The sequence below is a fragment of the Rhinatrema bivittatum genome, chromosome 2, assembly GCF_901001135.1.
Source record: "Rhinatrema bivittatum chromosome 2, aRhiBiv1.1, whole genome shotgun sequence".
Lineage (NCBI taxonomy): Eukaryota > Metazoa > Chordata > Amphibia > Gymnophiona > Rhinatrematidae > Rhinatrema > Rhinatrema bivittatum.
In genome coordinates this window covers 474076188-474093708 of record NC_042616.1, presented here as the reverse complement: position 1 = coordinate 474093708, position 17521 = coordinate 474076188, and the positions used below count along the sequence as shown (strand labels likewise).

General features: G+C 40.0%; 1 protein-coding gene across 1 annotated transcript in view; it reads right to left on the bottom strand.

Moving 5' to 3' along the window:
* LOC115084998 (cadherin-9-like) overlaps window positions 1-11655 on the bottom strand; it is a 542803-nt gene extending 531148 nt beyond the window's left edge. Inside the window, exon 1 of the mRNA XM_029590504.1 lies at window positions 11220-11655. The gene's annotated coding sequence lies outside the window, so the exon portion shown is untranslated. The remainder of the gene's footprint in view (window positions 1-11219) is intronic.
* Between the last annotated feature and the right edge of the window lie 5866 nt (window positions 11656-17521).

Here is a 17521-nt window from a genome sequence, read left to right as displayed (position 1 = left end):
GGGTATTGTGGGTGAGATGGCCTGGGGAGTTATTTTCACTGAAAACCAATGAATTTTTTGTACATTTGTGGAGTTGAGTGGGGAGCTATTTAGGGGGCACTCTACACCCAACAATTGTGTTTGACTCTTGTGGGAGGTGGGAGGATTGGGGGGGGGGGGGTGTCCAATGACAGTCTTTCAATGGAAAGGATGAAGAGATTTTATTTATTGAAGATGGGGTTGGGGGGGGGGGGGCATTACCATGTGAGCTACTTTAATCTTTCTTAACACTTTTGTGTATTAGGGCTGTCTTGAGTGGCAGCCCTGGGTTGAGCAGTCTTGACACCCCCCCCCCCCCCCCCAAACACACACACACAAACATTTTTTTTCCAGCATGGCTCTTTAAAACTAACATGGGATCCTCTGAACCTGTGTTAGGGTTACAAGGCTCCAAAATTAGATTTAATGATTCCCCCAGAGGTGTTGTTAATTTATAATGGCTGACCATTTTCAAAGTCAACCACAATAAATTATTTATATGGAATTGCCTATAAATGAGCAGCTTTGTATGGATTTACAAAATTCATGCATGCAAATCATATGCAAAGCAGCTCTTTGTAATAAGGAAGGGGATGTGGACAGAGCCATGCAAAATATAGCGAATACATGATATATGCTGTTTAATGTGCTTTAGAGCCCTATTGCAATAAGTTCATACCTACGACAATGGAGGATAAAGTGACTTGCCCATGGACACAAAGAGCAGCAGTCGGATTTGAGTTCTGGATACACTGGTTTGCAGCCTGCATTTCTAATCCCTGGGCTATTCCTCTATTCTTCCTACATGTTCTTACCATATTCTTTGTTTCCTTGTTAGCATTTTCTGTAGAGGTCTGCTCTCTTCAATCGTTATGTTTCACAATTTCTCAATTATTTCCATTATTGTTTCCTTTCTCTTCTTATCTGTAGACATATTAGTCAAGATGAGAGTTGAAGATGTTTAGATAAGGTTTAAGGAAATGTTCAAATGTTTCTATTCTTTTGATTTATTTCTATTCTTTTGCAATGGTGTATAGAAAAAATGACTTTATGTTTGTATTGTAAATGTTAGGGATGTGCAGACCAAAAGTTTAAGTTCATAAGTCCATAAGTCGAGAGGGGGTCCAATTTGCGGTCAATATGGACATATGGAGAATTCCATAAGTTGAGTCTATGTCCATATGTGCAAATAAAAATTTAAACCCCTCACCCGCCTTAATCCCCCCCCCCAAGACTTACCAAAACTCCCTGGTGGTCCAGCGGGGTCAGGACGCCATTCCTGAACTCCTTTGCAAGGAGCACGTGACGTCGGCGTCACGTCGGAGTGACGCGGCGTCACGTGATTCCCCTCGGGTTCGCTCCCGGACCCCTCATTGGGCTCAAAAGGAACTTTTGGCCAGCTTGGGGGGGCCTCCTGACCCCCCCAAGCTGGCCAAAAGTGCCTTTTGGGCCCAACGAGGGGTCCGGGAGCGAACCAGAGGGGAATCACGTGACGTCGGCGCCACGTCAGAGTGACGCGGCGTCACGTGCTTCCCCTCGGGTTCACTCCCGGACCCCTCGTTGGGCTCAAAAAGAACTTTTGGCCAGCTTGGGGGGGCCTCCTGACCCCCCCAAGCTGGCCAAAAGTGCCTTTTGGGCCCAACGAGGGTTCCAGGAGCGAACCCGAGGGGAATCACGTGACGCCACGTCACTCCGACGTGACGCGGACGTCATGTGATTCCCCACGCGTCCGCTCCCGGACCCTCACGGAACTTTTGGCCAGCTTTGGTAAGTCTTGGGGGGGGGATTAAGGAGGGTGAGGGGTTTAAATTTTTATTTAGATCAACAATCGCGATTTCCAACGTATTCAACATAGCTATGTTGAATAAGTTGGAAATCCGATCGTTTAAGCCTCATCTTTTTTTTAAGTTAAAAAAAAAAAAAAAGTTGCGTTTTCCATTTAAGTTCAAAACGAATGCACACCCCTAGTAAATGTTAATGACATAGGTGTGAATGAAAATGGATATGAAAGTGAGGGGGTAAAGTTAGGTATAAGAGAGAGGTATTTTGTTTGTTGTAGAAGCTAATATTTGTTAGGGAGAATCACTGAAATCTATGGTCAGATAAGCAACACCGGCCTTTTAAGAGTGCATTTTGCATAACTAAATTCAGACAAGTGTTTAACAATAGCCAAAATGTATTACATATTTTTGGTATTATTAGATAAAAAAAATTAAGAGCATGTTTCAACTAGATGTCCTTTTTTGCTAAGGGGAAAACATTTTTAGAAGTGTCAAAATTGTCTCATAATAAATATAGCTGCAGGCTTTCTCTTAGGAAGGGAGTTGCAAGCTGTGGCAGAGATCCAGCCCTAATTTATCTAAGCTTTAGGCAGGATTAAATACATTTAGCTCTGAGGGACAAAAAAAAGTAAATAAAGGATACAGGGTAATGAGTGAACAGGTAATGGGGGGGGGGGGGGAGGGTGCAGATAGGTCTAGAGGAATATCTATTGCAATGGCTAGTCCCTACATCATATGAATATATTTTGAAGGCATTGTCACATATATTTTAGTTAGTGCAGCTTAGTCCTCACTTCAACTTGGGAGGACAACTTAATAAAGAGTAAATTGTTCAGGTCTGTTAGAAATTGCAGAGTTCACATCCTATTGACAGTCCTTGTGACCTTGGTCAAGTCATATTACTCTCTGTTGCCTCAAGTGCAAACTTAAAGGTGAATTTTAAAAGCCCAACAAATTAATTAGGGGATGTGTGAATATGTTGGATTCGCACATGCCAAGTGGATTTTAAAAGCCATCCAGATAGGCACATAAAGGCCACAGATGGCACATCTCGGGAACTTTGAAAAAAGGGCGGGGCATGAGCATTTCAGGGAGTGAAGCTGAGATGTTCATGTAAAAGCTTACGTGATTCAGCGTGCACCGAGACTCCCTGCAGTGTAATTTTACTTCTGCTATGGATGCAATGTAAGTTATAAAATAAAGACAAATTGACAGATCTGCGGGGTTTTAAGGGTTGAGGATAACTGGAGAGAGTGAAGGCTATGAAACCATGGAGGTTTGGAGGATCTAACTCTTAGCTGGGCAAACTGGGGATGAACTGGTAAAACTGTATATGGCATTGGTAAGCACCCTTTTTAAAATCCTTTGATTTATGGGATAGAAGTGGCATTGGCGCACACTTGAGCACAGCCACTTAAAATGTGTCACTCATGTGCTCGTGACCAGGCTATTTTATAACATGCATGCATATATGTGTACAAATTAAAAAAATAGACGTGTTCCTGGGCGCAGGCCGAGGAACATGCGCACACATGTTGAAAGTTACTGACCCTGGGCTTGATTTACTAAGGCTTTTCTCTCATTCTGTGTCCACAGGAAAAAAAGCTTAGTAAATGAGTCCCTTACATGTAAGCCCTCTGGGGACAGAAAAATACCTACTGTTCCTGCACTTGCCTTAGACTATCAATGAAAAGGTGTGAGCTAAATATAAATAAATAATCTTCATATAAAAAGTTTCTAGGGAGAGACTGTGTGTGAGAGTAGGTATATGTAACAGCGCATATGACTTTATGTGTTTGGAGTTTGAAAATGTCTAAATAAGCTGGACTGAAAGGTCAGAGCAAAAAACTTTTGACTTTGAGAAGTGAGATACTATGCAGTATTACAAGGTAGGCAATAGCGCCAAAGACAAAGCAGGGTATATTATTGTCATGTGGATTCTGGGAACAATAAGGCAGATAACAGAACAGGAGGTTCCAACAGGGATTGGAAAAATACTACTGAATGTTTGGATGCCTAGATTACCCAAGAACTGGATTTATAACAATCTTCCTGTATGCTATACTTATAAGGGTATTTTGAGAGGAAACAATTCTATTCACTTTCTAAACTCTTTATTAAAGTAGAGAATATAGAAAAGTGAACTTTTATTTACTTGAGATTGTGTGCAGTGTGAATTAGCATATGTATACTTGTTTTTATGTTGCTTTTATGTCTATGTTATTTGTGTGGAATTTGATTGTATTTTATTGTTGTACCACCTCTGTGGGCATTCCATACCAGGTAAGGTTGGTTGTATAGGCATTTCTTTACATAAATAAATAAGTAGAAACATTGTAAGTCTTCTTTCCATCACATTATACAATCAGATCAAACTCTCAGGACGGTGCAGCTTTCAGTTATTGTTCATGTAACCATTTAGTTAACCAACTGGATTGCAAATTGTAGTAATGGAACAAAGTCAGCATGGCTTTACCCAGGGCAAGTCTTGCCTCACAAATCTGTTTCACTTTTTTGAAGGAGTTAATAAACATGTGGATAAAGGTGAACCGGTAGATGTAGTATACTTGGATTTTTAGAAGGCTTTGACAAAGTTCCTCATGAGAGGCTTCTAGGAAAAGTAAAAAGTCATGGGATAGGTGGTGATGTCCTTTTGTGGATTACAAACTGGCTAAAAGACAGGAAACAGAGAGTAGGATTAAATGGGCAATTTTCTCAGTGGAAGGGAGTGGACAGTGGAGTGCCTCAGGGATCTGTATTGGGACCCTTACTTTTCAATATATTTATAAATGATCTGGAAAGAAATACGACAAGTGAGATAATCAAATTTGCAGATGACACAAAATTGTTCAGAGTAGTTAAATCACAAGCAGATTGTGATAAATTGCAGGAAGACCTTGTGAGACTGGAAAATTGGGCATCCAAATGGCAGATGAAATTTAATGTGGATAAGTGCAAGGTGATGCATATAGGGAAAAATAACCCATGCTATAATTACACAATGTTGGGTTGCATATTAGGTGCTACAACCCAAGAAACAGATCTAGGTGTCATAGTGGATAACACATTGAAATTGTCGGTTCAGTGTGCTGCGGCAGTCAAAAAAGCAAACAGAAAGTTGGGAATTATTAGAAAGGGAATGGTGAATTAAACGGAAAATGTCATAATGCCTCTGTATCGCTCCATGGTGAGACCACACCTTGAATACTGTGTACAATTCTGGTTTCCACATCTCAAAAAAGATATAATTGCGATGGCGAAGGTACAGAGAAGGGATACGAAAATGATAAGGGGAATGGAACAGCTCCCCTATGAGGAAAGACTAAAGAGGTTAGGACTTTTCAGCTTGGAGAAGAGACGACTGAGGGGGGATATGATAGAGATGTTTAAAATCATGAGAGGTCTAGAATGGGTAGATGTGAATCGGTTATTTACTCTTTTGGATAGTAGAAAGACTAGGGGGCACTCCATGAAGTTAGCTTGGGGAACATTTAAAACTAATCGGAGAAAGTTCTTTTTACTCAACGCACAATTAAACTCTGGAATTTGTTGCAGAGGATGTGGTTAGTGCAGTTAGTATAGCTGTGTTTAAAAAAGTATTGGATAAGTTCTTGGAGGAGAAGTCCATTACCTGCTATTAAGTTCACTAAGGGGTAGATCTTAAAAAAATATGCAATCGCGTTCTTTTTTTCGCCCACCAGGCGTGAACAAAAGTACGCAGGATTTTATAAGATACGCGCGTAGCTGCGCATATCTTATAAAATCTGGGGTCAGCGCGTGCAAGGGGGGTGCACATTTGTGCAACCTGCGCGCGCCGAGCCCAGCGCGTGCTGCCTGTTCCCTCCGAGGCCACTGCGATTTCGGAGCGGCCTCGGAAGGAACTTTCCTTCGCCCTCCCCCCACCTTCCTCTCCCTTTCCCTACCTAACCCACCCCCCCGGCCCTATCTAAACCTCCCCCGTACCTTTGTCGGCAAAGTTACACCTGCTGAAAGCGGCAGCCCCACTCTGTGTTCCAGTCCCGGGGGCTGGTCCGGAGGCCTCGACCATGCCCCCGGGCCTGCCCATGAAATGCCGCGTCATTTCGGGAACGCCCCCGACACGCCCCTTCCCCACCCCCTCCCCGTCTCTTTTCCAAAGCCCTGGGACTTACGCACATCCCGGGGCTTTACGCGCACCAGTGGCCTATGCAAAATAGGCCACTGGTGCGCGGGGGCCCTGCGCGCGTAAATCCTTCCAGGCCTTTTAAAATCCACCCCTTAGAGAATAGCCACTGCCATTAGCAATGGTAACATGGAATAGACTTAGTTTTTGGGTACTTGCCAGGTTCTTATGGCCTGGATTGGCCACTGTTGGAAACAGGATGCTGGGCTTGATGGACCCTTGGTCTGACCCAGTATGGCATTTTCTTATGTTCTTAAAAAACAAAACACTAATGAAGGGAAGATTTTCCAGATAGTTATTAAATGAGGTTTTCCAAAATTCAATCAGATTGAAGAAACTAATTGTTCTATGAAAAGAAGAAATACAAATTTTATGATTAAAGCAAAGAAAAAAAAAAAGTCCAGTCTCTAATTTATTTAATTACATCTAATCACTGTTTTTGGCTAATGTACCCTCATTTACTATTTCCTATCTACTGACATTCATGTCAGCAAAGTTGTCTACCAAGATATGTTGATAAAACAGGAATATATATGATGACACTGCAGTCAGAAACTATGGACTACCTACTAACTGAACATAGAAAATACTTATTTTTTTTTTTTTAGCAATGTATGTTTGGATTTTAACAAGTGAAACCATGCTATGTTCTATGATATTTATCCTCAAGCGAAATCTTCCAAAGTGATCTATTTTTAATTTAATAAAATAATGGCAAAAGCTGACTGCATTTCAATTAAAATACCACAGATGGTTTGTGCAAGTATCTGGTTTGAATTCAGATCTATGGTTTATTTCTCATCTTCTTTTTTCTTTATGAAACTCCAGAACTTCCTGCTGCAAAGCTGCTTTTCACAGAGTACTGGCAGATGCAATTATTTATATGGTCAATGTGCAGATTGGTAAACAGAAACACTACTTGGGCAAAAACATATGAAGATCTCTAGCTAATACATACATGCTTTTAAAAGGAACACTATGATAAGAAAAACAAAATTTGTTTATATTGTTATAGTTGCTCTCAAATGACTGTCATATAAATTGAAAGAATTAGATGAAAATTATTTAAAAAAAAAACCCAACTAACTTTATTTCCATCTTCAGGCTCTTTTTTTTGGTTTATGTCGATTTATGAGTGTCATGGACACTAGTTTCAAAGGAATGTCCTTTGGACATGCAATAGGGGAAATGTCTCTTGACAATAGGACATAGATATTTTCAACTTGACTTTTTGAACACAACAGGGGGTGTAATTTAAAGAGAAGTTGCTTCCAGGATGACTGCAGTCAGTGTTGAAGAAGACAGTGGTTGAAGAAGAGGAAAAGTGGTAAAGAGGACCTGTACAACCTTGAATCATTCAAATGAAATCCAATATCTAAATTATACATCTTCCTTGAAAACCTCATTCCACAGGATTGGTACGTGGCTAAGTTTTGGGGACTTAAGAACCCACTTCAGTTCACAGCAATAAGAATAAGAGGCTGGTATTCAATATAGTGATTTTTTTTTTCAGAGTAAGTTTGATCACCCCAACCACATCCTACAGGCTTTGCCAAGTAAAAGAATGTGATACACATGACTGTAGCAGCACCTTTCCAAAGCAATTTCTATTTTTATTTTTTTTTATGTGACTGGAATTTACTGCATGGTTCAACAGTAATTACACACCATGGGGGTGATTTTCAAAAGGATTTAAGCATGTAAAAGTATCCTGTATTGTAGCAATTGTCAAAAGCCCATTTATGTACTTAAAGTGCACTTATGTGTGTAAAACCTGACAATTCAATAGCATATATCATATCAATTTTCAAAAGCCCACTTATACACTTACAGGTGAAATTTAAAAGCCCGAGGCATGCATTAATTAGGGAATGTGCGAGTAGGTCAGGCTCTCGAGTGTTGAGCGGATTTTAAAAGCTACCTGGACGTGTGCGTAAATGCTGCAGTGCGCCCATCTTGGAACTCCTCAAAAAGGGGCAGGGCATGGGTGTTTGGGAACTTTAGACCGAAAATTGTGCGTAAATACTTAAGCGATCCCGCGCACACTAAGGCCCCCTGCCGCGTAACTTGACTTCTGCTATGGATGGCGTACAAGTCCATAAACAAATTAAAATGCCATTTCAGAGTGGTTTAAAAGGTCTTGGGAAACTGGGAAGAAGAAAGGCTATCAACCTGGGGGGGGGGGGGGGAGGAGAGTTGGAGGACCTAACTGTTAACTGGGGCAAACTGGGAATGAACTGGTAAAAGTGGCAAATGCATTGGCGCATATCCCTTTTAAAAACCCCCGCTTACACGGTAGAATTGCTTTTGCGCGCACTGGCTCGTGTCCATGTAAAATTAAGCACACTTGTGTGCGCACGCGGCCAGGCTATGTCACATAAAATAGTCGCATCCCTGGGCGCATGCTGACAAATTTGTGTACATATGCGCCCACGCACCAGTTTAAAAATCACCATTTAAAGTGCATTTACATATGCAAAACCCAGGTTTAAGCATGTAATACCTTTTGAAAATTACCCCCTTTGTGTCTAACTAAAGAACAATCTCATAGTAAAAAAAACTTTACTTGGGGAGGAGACTGGAGGGAGGGGGTGTGTTTGTTTTGTGATCTAGATTGTCTGACTACAGAAAACCAACAATCTAAAACCCTAAGAGTTCATTATCTGTGCAAGATCAATTTTGCAGAAACTAAAGGACTCCTATTGGTTACATTAATATAGTTCCAGTATTAAGGATTATTTTAGTAGTCCTACAATCCTGCAGTTGTAGATTATTCCAATCCTCCAGAAATAAGATATGCTTAAAGTTCAAATTTCTTTTTTTTTTTTTTTACACATGTGACCCTGAAATAGTTGAAATCAGAATAAAATCTTTTAAAACAGCTTTCAGCATCCAATCTAAAAGGATGGAACACTGAAATCCATTTTAGATTGAAGACATTAACAAAACCAAGGCGTGTACTGTGGTTTGTGCATGTTTTATCAGTTTAGTCATCTTTATACACTATCCATATAACGTACCACTTAGCTGTTCTCCACAGTATTCCACACAGTTATCACATCCCTAAGTTCATGCATGCCTAGGATAAATTCAAGTAATTAGAGTAATGCAATCTAAAATTGTGTTAAAATATCAACACTAGTAAAACAGAATCCTGACATTATGCATCATTGAATGAATTTGCTCCTCATTCACAATCCACATGGTTTAGTTACTATTTAAATGATTTGTTTCCTGTAAGATATATTTTGGGGCAGAAGGGTACATTTCTTGAATTTTTGTGGGGGCAACGGAGGGTTTTATGCCTCCAAAGTGCGCACACACACACACACACACACACACACACACACACACACATAAGGTGAAATGTGGTATTTGAGACCACCATGAGGTCATATGTCTCTGATCCTTCTGGAATTGGTGAATGTTCACACAGATGTCACATGCATGTATTTATATGTGTAATGTGATATATAATTATATGGCTCTAGATACCCTTTATCAGTGCCAAGTACAGAAAATAGATTTGGAATTGCCTTATAATCACAAACTGCATCCCTTTGCTTATACTTGTGTAATATGGCTATCACGAAGGTACTTTATATATTTTGATTCAATCAATCTCCTATGCATACTGGAAACTCTTTCTGGCACTCTTCCATTGCAATTAAAGCTGTATGACTTAAGCTGTGCATTTTCTCTATATCTAAATTAACTTAGGGGTATTTACAGGAAGCACAGTTCAGTGCTATATAAAAATAAACCAAAATGAATAACAATAATGGCAAGTAATCATAGATATCTATTAAAATAGACACCCATCAGTCAAAGGTCTCATAGGTCCTCTACAAAAGAATGTTACCAATGACACATTTGGTTACAAATCTTGCTGCATCTTATGCTCCCTAAAGAATTATGGAATTGATTGCTCTTAACTCGGAGCAGTCTGAAACATTTCCATTATCCTTGCAGCATTTTATTCAGAAGTTTTTCCTACTTGTACAGAGACATTAACTCAGGTCAATATGTTACATCTTTATCAAGGAGTATAAAGAAATCTGTCACTGATACACCTCATGCTTTTTATTTTTGTTTTTCCGGAACACTGTGATGTTGAGTAAGTGCTAAAGGTACAATGAAAGTGAGTAGGTGGTTAAGAAGGAGCATAGCATGGGTGGAAATTATCTAATTCATACTACTTCATTATCATGGCTTATGATTTGAAGTAATCGGCCACAGGATAAATTGCTATGCAGAGTCTTGCAACTGCAATGAATATTGATTTCATTACAGTTGGCATTCATCATTCGTTGTTTGAAACCTTTATGGGTACAAGAAATGAGCAATTACATCAATTCACTTTTAGAATGGCTAAAAGGCTGTTTATCAAATACTATAATTGTATTCAATAGATTAGGTTGGTTTCAAAATGTCAGTTTCTTATTGTACTTTTTTTTTTTCTTTTTACAGTAGTTTTCAGCTTAGATGCTTTATACTCAAGCCTTGTCTGATCTCTAAACAGCATTTCTGGTAACTCAGTTTCCACTTTAACTAGTGGGAGTCTGATTTGGGTTGTACTGTGTTACTCTGAATAATAATCACGAACAGCGTCCCCTTTATTCTTTCACACGTCTGACACGCAGCTGACACAAATTAACACTAGGTTTTTCCCTATATAACTTTACACTCACAGCAACTGAAAAACAATTCTAAACACATATAGACATGGAGTAGCAATGAACGAATTTTCTTGTACTGATGAGTTAAATCTGCCCTTTTTATCTACTCTAATTTGTGTCTCAGAGGTCAACCATAGGATGACAGACCTGCACATAAGGAATGAGAAACTAAACTGCATGGAAACATAAGATGCTGTATTATTGATACCTGACAAGCTCACTGAAATGCAAACTGTAACCCAAAACTCGGCTGTTGCCACTTCTCCGGTGACACGCTGTGAAACAGACATAATGACCTGACAAGGCAGCTTAGGAATAACAATTTTAACAATATACACTGTACAATGCACAATCCGGGAGCTGGACAAGATCTGTTCCAAGATCTGTATTTCAAATTGTAGCAATTTGGTATCTAATCATGCATCAAATATTATCTGTATTCTATAGTGAAATCTTCAGTAGTAATAAAAAACGAGAACAAATATCTCAGAGTTTTAGCAGGTTTTTTTTTTTTTGGGGTAAAAAACAAAAAGCGTCTAATTATTTCTATTAATTCACAACATAAAGTAACCTGCTTACCTTGCACAAAGTGTCCTGTCAGTAAATCTAGATTTGCTCAGTGATAGACTAGCCAGTGCTGCTTTCGTTCTGTCTGCTTCCTCCACTCTCTGCTACTTCCACCGCAGAATCTATTTGCATCTAACTGAATTTCCCTTTCCCAGCATCAGTTTTAACTCTGGCAAGCAGGGAACTGAAGCCAAAGGGACTCTCTATCTGATTGGTTTCCATTCAGTGCTCCTGATTAATAGGAAGCGTCCCTCACGCAAGGAGATTTTGCTACCGACGGAGCTGCACGGCTCAGCTGAGGCAGGCTAGGGACTGGAGGAGTGGAGACTGCCAGGCACACAGAGCGATTTGCAAGTGAATGCAGTGGGAGGGTACAAAGAAGAGGGTTTACTTAAGGATCCCCGGTGACAGAGGTAGACTATGTGTTTGAAACACTAATCAGACTGGTCTAATCGTTCTTCAGTGATCGTAACAAAGGTGAAGACATGTTCACAACTCTGCATATCACCCAGGGAAAAGACACACTTCATCCAATAGCATTATCTTCTCTGACTCAAATGCCATTTAGGCTGAATATTCAGCATTATTCAATGATAGCTTTTTGGTCAAGGAAATCAATGTTTAAAGAAATTGGAAACAGCATTTTTTTTCCCTAATGGATTTACCTGCATATGTTGACAGCTAGGACATCATTATTCTGTTTTTGTATTAAAGGGCATAACATATCCAGTTAAGAATTATCAAAATGTTATTTATACTTCATGCAACTAGATGAATTGTATTTATTTTTTTTTTTTAACAAAGGATTGAATGAACACATATCTCAAAATAGAATCATTAAGATCTCAGTTCCAGGTGCTGATGCTCTTTTACAAGAAGATTAATATATTGAAAAGTAACCTGTGAATTTTACACATATGCTTAAGAAAAAAATATGATTGCTATTTACATGAACTATGGCTTGGATTTCGGAATCTTGAATAGCTATAATAGAGCATGTAACTAGAAAGTTGTCATAAATAAAACATGCATTTACAATAAATGCTTGCTGAGCTACCCCGTTTGATGGCCTTTATTTCTAATGTACTTATGGGGAAAAAAAACAAAAATTGAATGTAGAACAAGGTGTGGATCTGTAGTGCAACAGATGAGGACTGATGACCTGCTGTCCAAATCTCAGTCTGCACAGCCCCTGCTTCACAGGCTACCACTAGGCTGCGTATAATATTGCAGCTGAAAACAATAGGAAAGTTTATTTTACATATCACTTCTACAAACAGCTATTCTTGTGCAGGGAAAACTTGAAGTCGGAGAGTGAAAACCATGACCATATTATCTTTTTTTTTTTTTTTTTCTTTTTAAAGTCCAATTTGTGTATCAGAAGGGCACTGCACCAGAAATCAATTGTGGCCCATCAGTAACTGTGCTTGTGGGGAATGACAGTTACTAAAATGAGGTTTCAAGGGACACGCAAGTTCTGTTAGGAACATAAAATATATTTGTACATGAAAATGCATTGATCTCTGAGTCCACATGTTGTTTGCAAAAGTAAACTGTCCTTTTCTGTTTCTCTGTGGCAGTGAAACATAATTTCTATATTCATTTGTCCTAGTTTATCTAATGAAGATCCATTATTATAATATCCCATTTTAACTCATCATGGTTAGAATATAATTGGAATGCTTAAAATAGAAACAAAAATATATGCATCCATCTGTGTGAGTGTAGGTGTGTGTGAGTGAAGGCGTGTGACTGTACGTACCATAAAAAGAAATCTTATTTAGAACACAAATAGCAGGTTTCATAAAATGGAATTAGATCATACCATTTCAGAAAATAATAACAGTACCTAAAGGTTAATATTGTAAGCTACATATTTTACTGAACTCTTGTTTCAATCAAGTATAGAGAAGTTGTATGTTCTGAAGTGCAGAATGAAAGACCTTGCTTTGAATACAATGGCATTACTGTTCAGGGTCAAGCAGACAGTGTTGAAATAAATGGTGAAGGCTGTAAACCTTGGCTCTCTAGTAGTTGTATATAATGTTCATTGTGATACTTCAACTACTTAAAATATAGATAGGAAACATCATTCATAGGAAGATGTGGACCTCTTTCTGTCTAAAAGAGAAGCACATTTTCAATAATGATGATATTTAGATATTGACTGTTGCATTGAAGATCCACCTGTGTACTTCTCTCTAACTATCTATATAAAAGTATTCAGATAAACATAGGCAACTGTTACTAATCATGCCTCACTTAGGATTTCACAATTGCAAAAACACAAAATGATCAATAAACACCCTGGGCACATTTGATTAAGTGGAAAATAAAAAGCCACAGCTCTAGTGTGTAATAGTAATAAGAGACTCTGTGTTAGGTATCTAAGCACTTTCTAAATACTCTTCCAATCACTTTCAGCAATCCGCAAGTGGGGAGAATCCAAGCTAGTGGGGGAGGGAGGGACAATATGAGGGGATTCTATGGACAGCTATAGGTAAGCACGGTTTTGGCCATGTCTGGGAATTTGTCTATATGTAAGCTTCACTGGGCAGCCTGCCTTGCTCAAAGCAAGACTGCCAGACCACAGCTGCAGACCACCACCATTCTGGGTGGGCCAAACAGGCTGTTGTCTCACTGGGGAGAAGAGGGTCCTATTGATAGCCTAAGCTTTGACCACACCTGAAAAATCTTCAGTCAGTGTCCCTGATAGTGTTCTAAGCCCCTTCTTGTGAATGGCTTAGACCCTCTTCCCATCAAACCTCTCTCAATCTTAAGTGCACCCATCTGCCCAGTTTAGACAGTAAATGAAAACACATGAAACGGTGCAAGCAAATACCAAATAGGCAATGATAATGATTTGTAATAATGAAAATACATATCCCAAACTTAAAAAGGGAGGGTGGGTGGGAATTCCAACAGTGCAGTGGGAGTCAGGAGGAAAAAGACCATGAAATTGGCCTGGCTCCTTCCTTTTATCCTTCCACCCACCATATTTCCAGCCCATTTCCACTCTCCACGTTTTGCCTATGGTGGTGTGGCCTGTCCAGGTACGCTCATGGCTTTGCCAGGAAGGAGAAACCAAAAGCAATGTGGGATGTAACATGGCAAACTGTGCCATGTCAGACACAACCTGAAACATCCTCTTCCTCAACTGGCTAGTGAATGTGGTGGGAGTCCCAGATAAACAGATGCATTATTATATAGATAGATAGGTAGGTAGATAGATAGATAAATAGATAGATAGATAGATAGATAGATAGATAGATAGATATAGTAGGTAGATAGATAGATAGATAGATAGATAGATAGATAGATAGATATAGATATCTATAATATATCGGGCTTGGTAGTGTGTCCGTCAGTGCTCGCTTGGTCAGTCATCAGTATAGAGTTTTCCGGGAGGAGCCAAGAGCTACTCTTCGGCAGATCTCTCAAGATCGCGCATGTTCCCCAGCCCACGGATAGATGGCGCAGGCGGCTCCCTGGCCGGCTTGGAGGCACGCACATCACACTTGGTAATGTGTCAGACAGAGGAGCCTCCTTCATCTGGCCATGCCTCCACCCCTGCTCTGTGTGTAGGTGCCGCATGCCAACTCCGCTGAGGAGAGGAATGTGGCACAACTGTATCCAGGAACATGGGTAGTGTGTCCATCATTCTATTTTGTCATCCATATACATTTCCAGCAATTGGTGAGTCACCTTTCCTGCAACTTGGCAGTGTCAGTCATTCAGCGCTGTGATGTTTACCTTCCGGGTGTAGGTGGCGCACGCCTACAAAGACTGTTCCCCAGCCCACCGATAGATGGCGCAAGTGGCTCACTGGCCACCGAGGAGCCTCCTCCATGGGCCCTGCGCCCATGATGCACGCAAGTGGCTTTATCAAATGTACCTCCATGTCCTTTGCCCTGGGTGAAAACAATTTCATTTTTCCTTTTCAGCTAACGCTTCCATACAAGAGAATATATGCCAATACAAATGCTCGCCACCCGGACATAAACATGTGCAGTTGCTAGTAAATATATACAGAGAGATGAAACACGGCATCTGTTTTTCTGGCTAAAGATAGATATAGACATATATAGATATAGGGCCTAATTTTCTAAGCGGCTCGCATGCGAAAAGAGACCTTTCGCACGCGAAAAGACCCTTATCGTGGTCGATACCAGGATGGGGGCGGAATCGGCCCCGGAAGAGGAGGAGTCGGGGCGTCATCGGGGCCGACTCTGCGCCGACGCTGCGGACAGCGAAAAGGTAAAGCCCTTTTCACGTCCTATTTCACTCCCAATAGCTACACCTCTTATGGTGGCGCTATTGGGTGTGAAACCGGCAGCGATCGCACCGCAACGGTGTGATCGCTGCCGGCTAGTTCAGGCCCGCCCCCCATTTTGGCCCCCCGCCCCTCATTTCCTAAAGTATCACAGGCCTGCGATACTTTAGAAAATGAGGCCCATAGATAGATACAAATATATAGAGTATATACAGTAAAGTATGATACCCAGATAAACAAATGCCATTTTATATATGTATATTGTACATATTGTATATGTATAGTATTTAACAGCGGAGTGGAGGAGTAGCCTAGTGGTTACAGTAGTGGGCTGAGAAACTGAGAGCCAAATCTTGCTGCTGGCTCCTTGTGACCTTGGACAACTCAATTCACCATACATTGTGAACCCTCTGGGGACAGAAAAATATATACAGTACCTGTATGTAAATTGCTTTGAAGTACCTGAAAAAGCAGAATATAAATTAAATAAGATAAATAGACATACTGGCATATCTATATAAACATATAGATATTTAATACACTGTAGTTATAAACCAGTGGATGTTTTTTACATATTAGAACTTCTTTGATGTGAGTAATACTTCGTTATTTATTCCTTTACAATATGCATGATCCTCCATATCCCTTTCCTAATATGAAAAGGTAACTCTCTTGATGCCAACAATTCTATGAAGAAGCCATGATAAGAATGTAAGACCATAAGATGTGCCAAGCTGGGTCAGACCAATGGCCACTGAGGACAACTTCTTGTCTCTAATAGTGAAGAGAACAGGTTACTTGGTAATACCTGGAAGATGCCAGATAGGAACTTCTTAGCAGCAGGAGGAGGAGAAACCTAACAGGTGAATTTTAAAAGGAGTTACACACATGAATAATAAGTAGTAGCAATTTTAAAAAAGCCATTTATGCATGTAAAGTGCACTTAAACTTAAATACCTTATGAACAATTCAGTGGCATGTGATGTAAACATTTTCAAAAGCTCACTTACATGGGTAAAGTGCATTTACATGTATAAAACACAATTTTAAGTGTGTAAATGATTTCTTAAAACCAGGCCCTAAGGCTATTTGGTTAAATAATGGTTAATGGACCTATTCTCTAGAAAAATATCCAAAACTTTTATAAAATCCAGCTATTTATTTATATGTTTATGTAATTATTTATTTATTTGCAGCTATTTATTACCCGCCCATTCGCAGATACCTGTTCTGGGCAGTTTGCAAATACAGAATTAAAAATAGATCACATACAAATATATAAATAAAAAAATTATTAATTAAAACAAACAGAACAACCTCAGATAGGTTAAAACAGTTCCACCTTGCCTGCATTATCTGGCAGCAGTCAGTTGGTCCCAAGCAGGAACCTCAGCCTATGCCCAAGCATAATGCTGAGGTCTTGGCCTAGGTCAGGCCTGATGTTGGGGCCTCAGCCAACACCCCAAAAATTTTACCTGGGCTGGGAATCCCAGTCCCCACTGACTTGATCCATTGGCCTAGGCCAAGGCATGACACTGGGGCCTGGTCCGGAATCTGGGTCCTGACCCGGACCCGGACCCAGGCTTGATGCTGGGGCCTAGCCTGTAGGCTGGGGCCTGACTCCTGGACCTCAGCCTAGGCCCCAAGTCTGACACCGGGAGTTGATGCTGGGGTTCTAGCCTGAAGGCCAGGTTCTGACACCTGGGCCTTAGCTTATGGTAAAGAAAACAAAACAAACATTAAATGAAACAAAATTTGTGGGGGGTGAAATACCCCAATAATGAAACTAAAAAGCAAAACAAAATATTTACCCTTGTGCATCCCTAATGGATATACTATTTATTATAACATAAGCACCAAGAACCCTCACTCTCCAACATTCTCATCTTCAAACATGCAAACCAAAATGGCTGGACATCAACTTGGGAAACAAAAGGTCAAAGCTTTTTTTAAATTTAAATATATATATATATATATAATGTAATCTAAACCAAAATGAAAGCTTATACTAAAATGTTTACTGCCCTCAGATACCACTCCC